We start from the raw sequence: 13,604 nt of genomic DNA, 5'->3' as shown, positions 1-13,604 counted from the left end.
TGGGAGGAGAGCTGTACGCAAAGTTAAATCCTCACTGTATTCGGTGCGCTTCATTATCTTCATTGAAAATTGGAATGACTTCCTTTAAGGCACTTTAGAGGATCGGATGGGTGGGGGGGTCGAAGGTGAAAATAAAGGCAGAGAAAATGATTAAATCTCGGATAATGCTGCATTCGAATTCTATTTAATCCAGCAGCATCATTGCCCTGCGGCTGATTCACACAAAGAGCCAGCAACAGTGACTGAGGTGGACGGGCATTTGCTCAAGAGAATCCCTGCACGATGTGCAGAATGGTGAGACTTTAACTCTGATTAAGGGAACTCCCTCCTCATCGGCCTTCCCAACTCTTCCCTTCACAAGCTGCAGATCATCCAAAACTCTACAGCTCGTGTAATCTCGCGCACCAGGCTCCGTGACCCCATCACTCCCACCCTCACCCGATTCCATTGGCTCCCCATCCGCCAGAGGATCCAGTTCAAGATCCTCATCCTCACCTTTAAGGCCATTCATGTCCCTTTTTCCTCCTACCTCTCTGACCTGCTGACTCCCTACCAACCTGCCCGCTCCATCCGTTCATCGGGCTCCATGTCTCCCGCCCGACCCGCCCTACTATCGGTGGCCAGGCTTTCAGCCTCTCTGCCCCCACACTCTGGAACTCCATCCCACGGTCCCTTCACCTCGCTTCCTCCCTTGCCTCCTTTAAGGCTGGCCTCAAGACCTTTCTCTTCAACCGTGCGTTTGGTCACCTTCCCACCTCTCTGCCTTCCTTCACCCCTACACACCCCTCCCCCATGCACGGGCCCCGACATCTGACCGTTCAGCACTTTGGGACGTCCTCCCGATGTGAAAGGTGCTCTATAAATGTAATTTTGTTGTTGTTGTTGATGAGAACTCAGGTCTGAGCCAAGCCTGTGCCAGACAGGAGATTCCCCCGAGAAAATACTGTTTACGTCAGGGGCGCTTTTGCTGGTGGTCACACGCTAGTCCTTTTTAGATGCCCTTCTCAGTTTCTCCCCTACCCCTGACCTTGGACACCTCCCTACCACAGGCTCTGAATTCACCAAACGTGCTGAGAACAGGCACGGTTCATCCAATAATGAAGTTCTGAGACCTGACTCCTCATCATCTGCATCACTTTCAGCACCATTTTCAAAGCAGTTGGCTGCTCATAGACCTGCTCTTTGGGGACTCGATTCAATTTGAATTGTGTGAGGGACAGTGCCAGCCAATTAATTCTAATAATGGAATATCCTCTCTATCCTGAAACCCGATATTGACTGCTGGGACACATTAATCCTCAATGCGTTCAGAGCGCTTCATTATTTTCATTGAGAATGGGAACGACTTCCTTTTAGGCACTTTAGAGGATCGGATGGGGCTGTGGGGGGGAGGGGAGGGAAGGTGAAAGGAAAGGTAGAAAAAAAGATTAAATCTCGGTTAAATCGGCATTCGAATTCTTGTGCAGCAATATGCTAATGTCACAGTGAATTAAATCAATTTTGCCTGGCTTCCCTCAGTCAGCGAGGGCGCAGTTCATGTCAAATACCTGGCTAATGACTAAAGCTACAGAATGGGTCTCCTTGTTTGTTCTGTTGCCGCAACAATGGCAGATGTTTTCAGCCGAGCAGGGTCTGAAAGAGCCGATCACATCAAACAAGCACCCAGCACTGATCACTGGCCGCATGGTAGGATGGATGACATAGTGGGTGATTAACAGTTTCACTTTTAAACCAACAAACAATTAGTCAATCAGCAGAATTTTTGGTTGTATTATCCAGAACTGACATTCTTGCTCTGTTCGCACCCATGATCTCCCACAACCAGCACAGACTCTCAAAACTATTATATTACAGTTACAGCAAAGGCTGAATGCTTTGGGATGTCCTGCCGACGCGAAAGGCGCTATACAAATGTAGTTTGTTGTTGTTATTGAAAAGTGAATTCTACTCCACATCTGCACCATGACTCACTCTGCCTTCCCCCAGCTCCACAACGTCGCCCGGCTACGACACTGTCTCACACCACAGACCCCTCATACACTCCTTCATTACATCGAGACTCGACTACGCAAACTCACTGCTTGTCGGGCTCCCCAACTCCTCCCTCCATAGACTGCAGATCATCCAGATTCTGCAGCCCATGTCCTCTCTCACACTAGGCTCCGCGACCCTAACATCCCTATCCTTGCCCAACTCCACTGGCTTCCCATCACACAGAGGATACAGTTCAAGATCCTGTCCCTCACCTTCAAAGCCCTCCACAGTCTTGCTCCCCCTACCTCTCTGACCCCTAACCCCCTATCATTCTGTTCGCTTCCTCTGCTCATCAGGCTCTGGCCTTGCTCGCCCCACTATCGACGGGCGGGCCTTCCACCAACCTGCACCCACCCTCTGGAACTCCATCCCGCAGTCCCTCCATCTTACCGCCTCCCTCACCATCTTCAAGACCCACCTCAAGACCCTCCTCTTTGACCGTGCTTTCGATCTCCCTGCTTCCCCCTTTGCCCTCCACCCTCCCCCACTCCGACCCTCAGCTCGGGTCCGTAACTCTGTCTGTCTAGCGCCTTGGGACCTCCTCCCAACGTGAAAGGCAATATACAAATGTAATTTTGTTATTGTTGTTGTGCAAAAGTATGATTTTATTGCCAGGGTCCAAAGAGGATTTAGGGAAAGGGAGACTTCACTTTGAGCTGCATCAAAGTGAGGACATTTGTTCAGTTTGACGCCTGATTTTAATTTGCAGCAGCTGCAAATGGCTTACACAGCATAGAGAATTGGGCTCTCAATCCATAGAGGATTGAGTCTGATCCCAGCCTCAACCAGTTCTGGAGCATGTCTGCCCTCAGTGCATGACATTTGACTTTCCAGGTCAAACTGCTGGATGGAGCACCACGTGGAATGGTCCAATTTAAAGCGGGTGGGTTTGGGGAAAGGGGAGGATAACCTAGCTGTACCAGGACAAAGCAAAAAGCCTCCTATTACTGAATCTGGAAATGCTCTTATGACATCTCTATAGAAATGCCCACTGTTCCTACATTTCTGCTAAAGAAATGAGCAAAGCAGCAAGGTAAACATCTACCCCATTTACTTAATCTCCTGAGAAACAAATCAATAATATTTCTCCCTGACAGATCAACGAATGCTACAAATTCATCACATACTTACGCCATAATAAAAAAACTTGAGAAATCACTTTCCCAGATGACCTTCAGATGAGACGCTAAACTGTGGCTCTGTCTGCCTATCTTAAAAATCCTACGACAGTATTTGAAAAGAGAAGGGATTTTCTCCGTGTCCTGGCCAATAATCCCCCAAATAAAACTGGTTATGCACTTCATAGCTGTTTGTGGGACATTGCTGTGTGCAAATTGCTTGCCGTGTTTGCCTACAAACTAGAGTCACTACACTTTACAGTAAAATCTTGTGAAGCGCTTTGAGATGGCTTCCCATCTTAAAAGGTATTAATTGCCTCAGCAATAATGTGTCAATAAGAGGGTGTTCCACATGTACATTACTCTATAACTGGAGTCGGTATGATGCTTTATATTATATTAATAATAATAGTAATAATAGCATTTGAGATAGCACCTTATCATGATGTCAAGACGTCTACATTTCCTTTGTCTAAAAACCTCTCTGTTTCGAAGGATTAGCATTTCACAATCAGTTCACTTCAAACCAGGGAACAAAGCCACTGAATCTCCTTCAGGAGGTACAACAGTATCATTTCAGCTCCCAGACCATTTTATTAAGTGCTGTAAAAATTATGATGAAATATATTATATCATTCAAAAAACAACTGCTTTTAGTAAATTCAAAACAAGGCATCAAACTGTGTTTTTTACATCATGGCCAGTATTTGTGGGTACAGTATTTCCTGATGTACAGAATACTTTTTATTCTTGCCGATAACTTCCCCTCTCCCGAATGCATTCTGATTTCTTTGTTCTTCTGCTGGGTATGGTTTTCCTCCAGTATCTTGCCCAAGTGGCCATTACTGAGATGATAACAACTTGCATTAATATACAATAGTGCCCTTCATGTTGGGTCACTTTCTCAATTGAGGGCAGTTAACAGCACAGACTGAAATTTGAACTTGCTACTTTATGGCTCAACAACAAATTGGCTAAATTCACTGAGCCACAGATGTGCTGTCTACAGGTCTTACTGTTGTTTACGACATTCCTTTGTTTAATTAACACTGGGCGATGCTGAAGATATGTAGGCAATCCTTTAATATCACACAATAAAATATGGAACATTTGAAAACAATTGCCTCTAAGGAGAATTATTAGAACAGTATAAGAGTGTTACTAAACAGACCTGCACCAATTTTGCCACAGTAAAGTATTAAAGCTTTGAGACCTTGTAACTGTCATTCATTAGTCTCCTCCAGCTGGGGTATATAGCAAGTCCCATTCTAAAAGCAGACTCAAGGTCAGTTTAATTAACAATAATCCCTGGGTGCCTAATATCAGGAACCAATTGTGTTGTCTTCAGCTGTTACAATACTGGTAACAGCATGTTTGTACTACAATAGTGTCCAGAATTATACACAGTACAGTGGGTGACACAGTCCAGAATTGTACACAATACAGTGGATGGGCTGGACCAGTGCTCTGTATAACTTCATTATCAGTTTCTTGATCTCTAAATGTCTGTTCGAGACAAGCAAAGGAGAAGAGGGAAGGAGAGGTGACCATAGGTGCGGTCGAAGAGGTGGTCTTAAGGTGAGATATAAAGATAGATAAGAAGGGGTTGATGCAGATGTTCCAGAGGTTAGGAGCATGGTGGCTGAACACATGAGCAAAGTGGGTGGCAGAGAAGTGGGGTATGAGCAAGTCAGAGAGGTAAAGAGGTGCAATGGCATGAAGGAATTTCTATGTGAAGGTGAGGATCTCGAAATCAATCCTTTCAGAGTCAGAAGGCCAATGGAACCTGGCAAGGACAGGGTTGATGGGCGTACAGAGTTTGAGTACACCTGAAACTATCGTCCTTTCATACTCACAGCACTCCACATTATTTACATTGAACTGAATCAGCTTCATGTTAGCCCACCTTCCCAATCTATCCAGATAATAAGTCCTTGTATTTGCCAAGTGTAGTGCATGTATTTGCATGCGAACTTGGCATCCAATTTGCACAAACAACTATGAGTAAATGACCAATTTATGAGGAGGACTGTTGCCCAGGACAATCTATATTAAGAGTCCTGTAGCTCAGTAGTTAGAGCACTCGCTTTACAAGCAAGTGTCCTGGGTTCGATTCCCAGCAGGGTGAATGGTGGCTTCATGGTGGCTGAAGACATGAGCAAAGGGGGTGGCACTGGAGTTTGGGGTTGATTAGAAATGGTGTCCAGTAAGATTAAGCTGAACTTTCAACCAAACTCATACACCATACTCAGTGTGAATTATTATCCTTGCATTTGATATAGTGCCTCATCATGTCTTCAAGACTTCTAAAAGCGCTTCATAGAATATACTGTAAAGTGAGTTGACTGTATATTTTGTGGGCGAAAAACGCCAGCCAATTGCGCACAGCAGTGTCCCACAAACAGTTGTGGATTGAGTGACCAATTTATTATTTTTTTGAAGGAATTATTATTATCCCTGGAAAAGCGATCCACCAAATGACTAACATCTGGGTTCCTACTTACTGCTAGGTAAACAGAAGCACGTGGAGTAAAGAAATTTGCCCAACGTTTTGTCATGCAGGGGATCATACTCAAGTCTCTTGCTTGCGAGGTTAATAAAAGTTAAAATAAGGTACCAAATAGGAGTTCTACGATTGAAAAATAACAATTCTTGCAGTTCATATAACACCATAGTACATTGCTGAAAAGTCTCAAAGTTGAAAAGTGTAAAGTATAGTAACTGTCTATTTCTGGCAAATGCAACAGCCAATTTACACACAGTAACAGACTGCCAGGATATGAATGATCAATTTATCAGAGGGATTGTTGGCCAGATATTGAGAGGAACTCCCTGTGGTGAGAAAGGGGGAACATGACATGTGCTATTGTCACTGATATTAATATTACATGATGCCTTCTGCCTCCCTCACTATCCTATTGCAGGAACTCATCGGAAGAACTGGGCAATGATATTCTCACTAACTGTGACATTGCCTCAAGCTATGTTCTGTTCTTAGATGTATGTAACAGGGTCTGGAATGATATAACAGATCTCATGGCCGTGTGTTGCTTTTCAATTAGTTTTCACTTTAACACAATCAGGCTTCTTATTGTAGCTCCTCCTCATGAGCTGACTTACAATCAGTACATCCCTCTACCTTCAAGGCCGGGGTTGACCTCTGACCACTCGTGTGCAGCTGAGACGTGCTGAACACATTGGCTGTGTTCAGAAAAAGCTTGACCCAGTTATCGTGCTATGAATGGTCTCAGGTGAACGCTTCATCTAAACCGTGCAGCAAAACCACCTACGATAACCTTCCCCTACAACTAAAATACTGGGAGAAAGTCTGTTTCTCTGGATTGTGTTTGACCCAAATGCAAGGGCTGTTTCTCTTTAGAGATGTTTTAAGTTACCAGCCTGTTCTTCGATGATGCATTCAGCCAGATTGAGCAGCAGCAGGTCAATTTTTCTAGTTTCTTCAATGGGAGGGTCTCAGATTTCAGTTCTGACAAAGATTACTTTCCTGGCACTACTATTAATTAAAGTACATTGAACCAGAAACAGAAGCTTGTCCCCACATTCTCCTTTCAAACAGATCAATAACCAGCTCATTTCAGGGAGTTTGGATGGTGTGACCTTTGGCCCACATGGGATTTAGTATCTCTACTGGAGTGCTTGAATGCAAAATATTAGGGGTAAATGTACTGTGTGTGTAATAAGGTCTTTAGGCTGGCTTTGGATGTTTATATTGAAAACACCAGCACCAAACTGCACTGTGTTGACAAAGTTGACATATTATTGAAAGGGGCATAGCTGGTTTGCTGGTGAGTTTTCAGCCAGCTATTTTGATGCAGCTCCACCACTCTGGTGTAAATGCTCAATAGCTGTTACACCACACATTTCACATGATAGTTTTCAAGTCTTTGTTTCAACTGAAAGTTGAGACACAATGACATGGTGCTATCGGAGGAACCCAATTGTTGTCATGTTCATGCCTCAAATGTGGATTTAAACAGGAAAATTTTCCAGATTTTTTTCAAAACTTTGTGGATTTTTATTGCCTCTAAATCAAATCTGATATTTTTGCAAATAATTGGTTATGCTCTGTTTCAAGCCAGAATTTTACTTTGCGAATAGTGGAGTATACAATGGTGAGATGAGATCGATAGGACACTGCACTTATGAGCTGCACTGGCAGTTGTTAGTTTATCCTTGTTCATCTATAACTCATCCATATTAATGCACCTATTTATGAACAATGTGCAAATTGTAATCAACATTAATAATGGATCCTATCAGCTGACGAATTTGCATCTCAATGAAGGCTGTGACTCTTCCCACTCAGCTCCTGTTAACCCTGCAAGCAAAAGCCCTAACGGGTAGGGTGTTCCTCACTGAATAAACAGCGGGAAAGCTCACCAGGCAATGCTCTCAATGGCTATAATGATTTAGTTGGTTAAACTCCAGCAGTACCCCAACTCACACTGGAATCTCCAAGCCTTATACTCTCAGGAATTAGGTTGGGTTCCTCCAGTGAGAGTTCCATACATGGGAATTATTTTTGTCGGTGGGATGCATATTCTTAAGCATCGTGATGGGTTTCCGCACCTGGCTGACCAAAAAAAAATTATATCACAAATACTCTCTCTTGGTGACCTGAAACAGATTAACCTAATAACAAAGCACCATTTAAATTCCTTTCCAATGAGGCAATTAGGATTTTTTGCAATAATAGAAAAGGCTGAAAATACATAGCAGGTCATTCAGTGTCTGAAAGAGAAAAATAGGCTAACATTTCCCGTATGACTCCAACCAAACCATTGATTGATCTGCTCTGGATTTTCAGCATTTCCACATTTTTTTTCTATGAATTTGAATTTTGATTCTGATTACTTGATTAGATAAAGCTACACTAAACTATGCCATTCACTGACCTGGTTTAACATATGTTGGCAAGTGCAGTTGTAGGAACTGTTAAGCAGTTTAGGTGTCAGCCTGACTCATAGACAGAGTCCCGTCTTTCTATATGAAATAACACACAATACAATGAAAAACCTTGTATAAAATCATATAACATGAAAAAAATCAAGCACCAACTACCACCGCTTGAGCTGCCCACTGAGCCTTTCTGAAGCTGCTCAAATTGCATTTTTATTCCCATAAATTTAAGGTACACGTTATTGTTCTTCTCTGATCAGCATTCCTCATTGCACCAAACTGCTTGGAAATAACAGTGAGATTTGAACTCCATCATCACCATGCTCCGCCAAGAAATAGACATCATAGTATTTCCTTTAGAAACAACCAGTTATGGAAGATAAGGCTTCTTAAAAGCCCTGCAAACAAAAAACGCAATGAGAACCTACCCCGAGGAGTATTAAAGAATGACTCTTTAGTGCAGTCATTCCTTCCGATGCTGATGATAATATGACAGCAGGGATTAGTGGCAGAGTGTGCGAATGCTTATTATCTTATCATTTGCCGAAAAAATATACAGTCACTGCACTTGAAAGCAATTACCTGGGACGTGCTTCGAGGCATTTTGATGTTTTGTGCATCATATATATATTGGTCAGCTGGATGTCTGACACATGTGAAAACTCATCACACTGCTGAAGAGTATCCAAATGAGCTTGAGAGTTCCACTTATGTATTTCATCTACACATGGAAATTTCCCTTTGTCTGGGATTGATTGCGCACTTTCTCTCTGAAGGGACACATCCTGCTTGTTTCTATAATTTCAGAGAGTATAGTTGCAGATTGGCAAGAGTTAACACTTGGGGTCCCCAGAGTATCTACTGGGGTACTGATGAAGTCTAACCAGCTAAAACTGCACAGCTTGCCAATGGCAGTACTGTCTGGCAATCTAGAACCAGTTAGGCTCTGGCTTGCAGAGTAAACAGAAGCCAAGTGGGAAATATCTCTGGGTCTAATGACTGGTCCAACCCATCCAAAATCTACTCACTAGCCAGGTTGGCTGGTCCATTATCAGCATTGCTCTGGAGTACTGGGGATCATTTTCCCCAGCAGCCAGACTGGTTTCCCAACAACGAATCACCAAAGGGGAATTACTCAATTCAGACATTCTGTGGCCAAGCAAGTCACCTTGGAGCTAATTTAACCCTAAGGAGACCCAACTTCTCCTTTATATGCTCTATATCAAATTCAAGGATTATCAGAGAGAACTTCAGATTTATACTCAAAGGCAAGCCAAACTATACTTCATGGCTCTGACCTATTCAAGGCAATTGCAACCTTCTGCTGAAGCACTGACACAGTTAGGCTAAGGTAAATCTTGCAATAGGCCAGGGTCTCTTAAATAGGCACCGTCTACATGAAAGATATTTGGCAAACCTCCTTTCTGTTTACACAACATTTTCCTGTCGTACATGTCACACGCAAAGGACACGTCTGAAGTAATTGCCATAAAGTGTCATGCATTTTTCAAGCAAAGTTTTGTTGAGATTCTATCTTTGTCTAGCATTTCTTATATTCTTAAGTGGCCCTTACAGTTCATTATTGATTTGAAACAATAAATCTATATACAGAAATGGGGCTACATGAACAAGCTGTACTGAATTGCACAATGTAGCAGAAATGCCATCTTCACTACTCTTGTCTATCTCATTAACTAACAATGCTTGAACAAAAATGTAAAGCCAGAGAGGGAATGCTATTTGTCTGAAACAACTGAGTAACTAAGTCTACTGGAACTCCCAACATGGGATGCGTGCACATCCACATTATTTATTGTTTCCCCCACAAAATATACAGTCACTTCACTTTACAGAATATTCTGTGAAGCGCTTTGAGAGGCAAAGAAAAAATTCAGTCTGCAGTTGTGCTTCTATGAGTTATTCACCCATCAAGCAAGGCCACCTCCAGCACTCTACAACAACAACAAGATTTCATTTATAGAGCGCCTTTCAAGTCGGGAGGACGTCCCAAGGTGCTGGACAGTTGGGTCAGGACCCAAGCAGGAGGGAAATAGTCTACAGATCTCCACCGCCTCTCACTGCACTTCACAACTTAACAGCTGCAACCTTGCAAACTAAAGCACACGTTCTGGGAAGCACTAAAGCACCAGTCGCTCCTGTTTTACAGCAGATGAAGAGTCTCCTGACACTGTGCAATTAAACTCAATGATAAAGCCCTAAAAGTTTGGATTCACCCGCTCTGGAAAGACAGAACTGTCTTTACAAGTGCTGTGTACCCTAAATGAGTGACCATCATTTATCCCTTTCAGTTTGGTTCTTCTTTAAAGTACGACTCCACAACAGGATGTCATGAAAAGACTGTCAAGCATTTGCTGGACAGTATAAAGCATCGCTCTACTAGTTCAGGGCTGCATTATACTCCCATCTACTAGTCTGGGAGCCACATGATTTTACTTCTACCACATTCAACACCATGAATGAAAACTATCAAAGTACTGAATCTCACCTTCGTACTGCTGTCTTCGTCAAAGTTTTTCACCCACACAAACAAAATCCTCAGCAGATTATATATGCAGTAAGACAGATGTAGTCTCCCCTGCGTTTCTGCAGCTTGATAGTGTATCACAATGTCCTCTCTCTCTCTCTCTCGCTTTCCTCAAAAATTCCTTTCCTGCATCAAGTGATGTCAGAGAGCTGGGGCTGTGTGAGGGGAGAACACGCCTCCTCTCAATCCATTCACTACAAAGAAGCTCTTGAGTTTGGCCTGGCACATTGCAATCTGTCACTGCTCTTTCTCTCTGACAGCACTCCTACCACACCCCTTCCCTCCTCCCTCTTCACAAGCACTCCGTTAAGACCCTGCTCACTGCAAGATTTCCTTTATTGCCTGCACGTCTCACTTTGTTTAACCACAACAGGATTAGCTTTGCACTTCCGAACTTGATTTGTTTAATGAACTATTGATTTTCTTCTCTGTGCTCGTATAGAATTTTTCATCTCTTAGTATCACACGTTTGTGTGGGAATGAGTACTGAGCCTAGAAATTCTTGTGTAGAGGATTCTGGATGGTGATTTCATAGATATCTGCACTGGTGCCCTGCTCTCTAAAGTGTTGGAATTCCAACTATGAGACTCAAAGTGGAAATCACAGACTTGAATTCCATTTTTACAGGAAGCCTCACCAGGCGGCTGCACCACTTTGATCCGGTTCATTCTAATCATTGTGACGTTAAAGCTCCAGAAACAGTGCAGTGGGCAGGTGATTCCCAGTGTCAGCGGGAGGAGCTATCAGAAGAGCTAGATGGATTGGGCTCTTCAACCGTGAAAAAAGTCAGCTTTGGATTCCTTTCAACTCTGTATAAGATGCTACATAGGACAGAGAAAATAAACTAAGGACAATATCGTCAGATACAGTAAGGCAAGCAGGACAAGAGGGCACAAGTTCAGGGTTGTGAAGGGCAATTTTAGGAAAGACACCAAGAAGCATTTCTTTACTTTGAATAACAATAATATTTGCATTTCATATAGCAACTTTGACATAGGGAAGAGACCTCAAAGTGCGTCACAGGATTTAATAATAGTAATAATAATAATAGTAATTGCATTTGATATAGCACTTTATCATTTCATTGAGACATCTCAAAGTGTTTCCCAGAATATACTGCAAAGTGAATTAACTGTATATTTTGTGGGCGAAACGTGGCAGCCAATTGTGCACAGCAGTGTCCCACAAACAGTCATGGATTGAGTGACCAAATTATTTTTATTTATTTTTTGAACGAATTATTCCTCCCAGAAAAGCGATCCACCAATCGACTAATAACCGGGTTCCTGCTTATTGCTAGGTAAACGAAAGCATATGAATTAAGGAAACTTGCCTAATGTTTCACCCTGCCGGAAAAGTGGAGTGTATATTTTCTAGGTGAATGTGGCAACCAATTTGCATACAGCAGTATTACACAAATGGCCATAGAATTAATGATGAATTTTATTTCGCCCACAAATATACGGTCAATTCCCTTTACAGTATATTCTATGAAGTGCTTTGAGATGTCTAGAAGACGTGAAAAGCGCTATATCAAATGCTAGGATAATTATTATTATTATTATTTGGGATATTGTTGACAAGGACACCAGGAGATATTCCTTCAATGTAATCAACAGTTAGAACAGTCACCAGACACCACTGAACCTACTGGACTTATTCTGACACTCTAATAGGAAGACAGTGTAGGTTGGTATTCTGGAAGGAGGAGATCAAATGGGGTGAAGGAGCCTTCCTCCTCAAACCTTTTGATTTTGTCATTTTGGGGGAAGGGAGGATAAAATGGGAGTGTATGTTTGTGAGTGAGAAGAATAACAACAACAACTTGCATTTATATAGCACCATTCATGGGGTGGGGGGGACAACATTTCAGAGTGCTTAACAGAGGCGAAGTCTAATGCCAAGCTGGGGGGACGGAGGAAGTGACCATAAGCACGGTTGAAAAGGAAGGTCTTCAGTCATGGTCTAAAAGAGGGGAAGGAGGGTGCAAGGTGGGGGGATTGGAGAAATAGAACATGTGTGTGTGTTAGTGTTGGAGAGAGAGTATACAGGAAAAGAGGAAAGGGGAAAAAATCTCTTCTTACACTCAGGATAAAGAGCAACATTCATACCATTCACGAAAAGACTAGCATTCTACCTTCGCATTCAAAACAATAGTATGGCATTGGGAGGGGCTCAAACTTGTTCTAACAGATGTTTTAGAATTTATTGGGCAGATGTTTCCAGATGCTGTTGAAAATACTGGCGGGCACTCATAAATAGTAATAACCCATGCGTTTGATATAAGGTCATATAAGGTCAAGAATATCTCAAAGTGCTTCACAGTGTTTCTTTAAAATCTAGTAATGGTGTAAATTTATGGGTAAATGTATCAACCAAATACATGCAGCAATGTATTACAAATACCTATGAAGCGATTAATCAATTTATCTGGGGGATTGTTGGCCAGGACACTCCTTTCTCTTTCCCAATAGTGCCATGGGATCTTCAAAAGTCAGACAGGACCTTGGTTTTACATATCATCCAGAAAATGTGCTTTTACAGTGAAAGCCTAGACTGTGAGCTAAAATTCCTGAAGTCGAGTTTAAACCCACAACTTGCAGAGGTCAGAGCCCTCCCAACTGAGCCAAGCTGACATTCCAAATACACCACTATTTCTTTCATTTTCATTTCCAGATTGCCAATGACTTCTACAACAGCTGAAGTCTTTGCATTCCATTGGACTTCTCCATCAAGACACTGACAATGTGATACATAAAACAGCATTCTACCTCGAATAGAACTGGGCATACAACAAGCAACAACAAGGCAAACAAAGTGCCTGGAATGCTGAAATTCCTCATTTGTGATGGTCTTTATGTAAAACCATCAACCTTTTCATTATGCAAACAATTCCAAAAATAAAATGACTTCACCCGATAAACTGGTTGAGATTAATTCTCACCTTCCTCCTTGCTGCCGTTAGCAGGTTATTTGGTTTAACACAG

General features: G+C 42.5%; 1 protein-coding gene and 1 non-coding gene across 5 annotated transcripts in view; one reads left to right on the top strand and one right to left on the bottom strand.

The window, feature by feature from the left end:
- The window catches only part of LOC103177720 (A-kinase anchor protein 2), a 99,706-nt gene that overhangs the window by 35,984 nt on the left and 50,118 nt on the right, over positions 1-13,604 (bottom strand). Inside the window, exon 1 of one of the 4 annotated variants that reach the window (XM_007892031.2) lies at positions 10,579-10,957. The exons of the other annotated variants lie outside the window; for them this stretch is intronic. The gene's annotated coding sequence lies outside the window, so the exon portion shown is untranslated. Of the gene's footprint in view, positions 1-10,578; positions 10,958-13,604 lie in introns of those variants that run through there. 4 annotated transcript variants of the gene reach the window in all.
- trnav-uac lies at positions 5,209-5,280 on the top strand. Its single transcript has one exon. It is a non-coding gene; the product is annotated as a tRNA-Val (tRNA).

This window comes from Callorhinchus milii, unplaced genomic scaffold (genome assembly GCF_018977255.1).
Source record: "Callorhinchus milii isolate IMCB2004 unplaced genomic scaffold, IMCB_Cmil_1.0 Scaffold1, whole genome shotgun sequence".
NCBI lineage: Eukaryota > Metazoa > Chordata > Chondrichthyes > Chimaeriformes > Callorhinchidae > Callorhinchus > Callorhinchus milii.
This window is presented reverse-complemented; position numbering and strand designations above follow the sequence as displayed.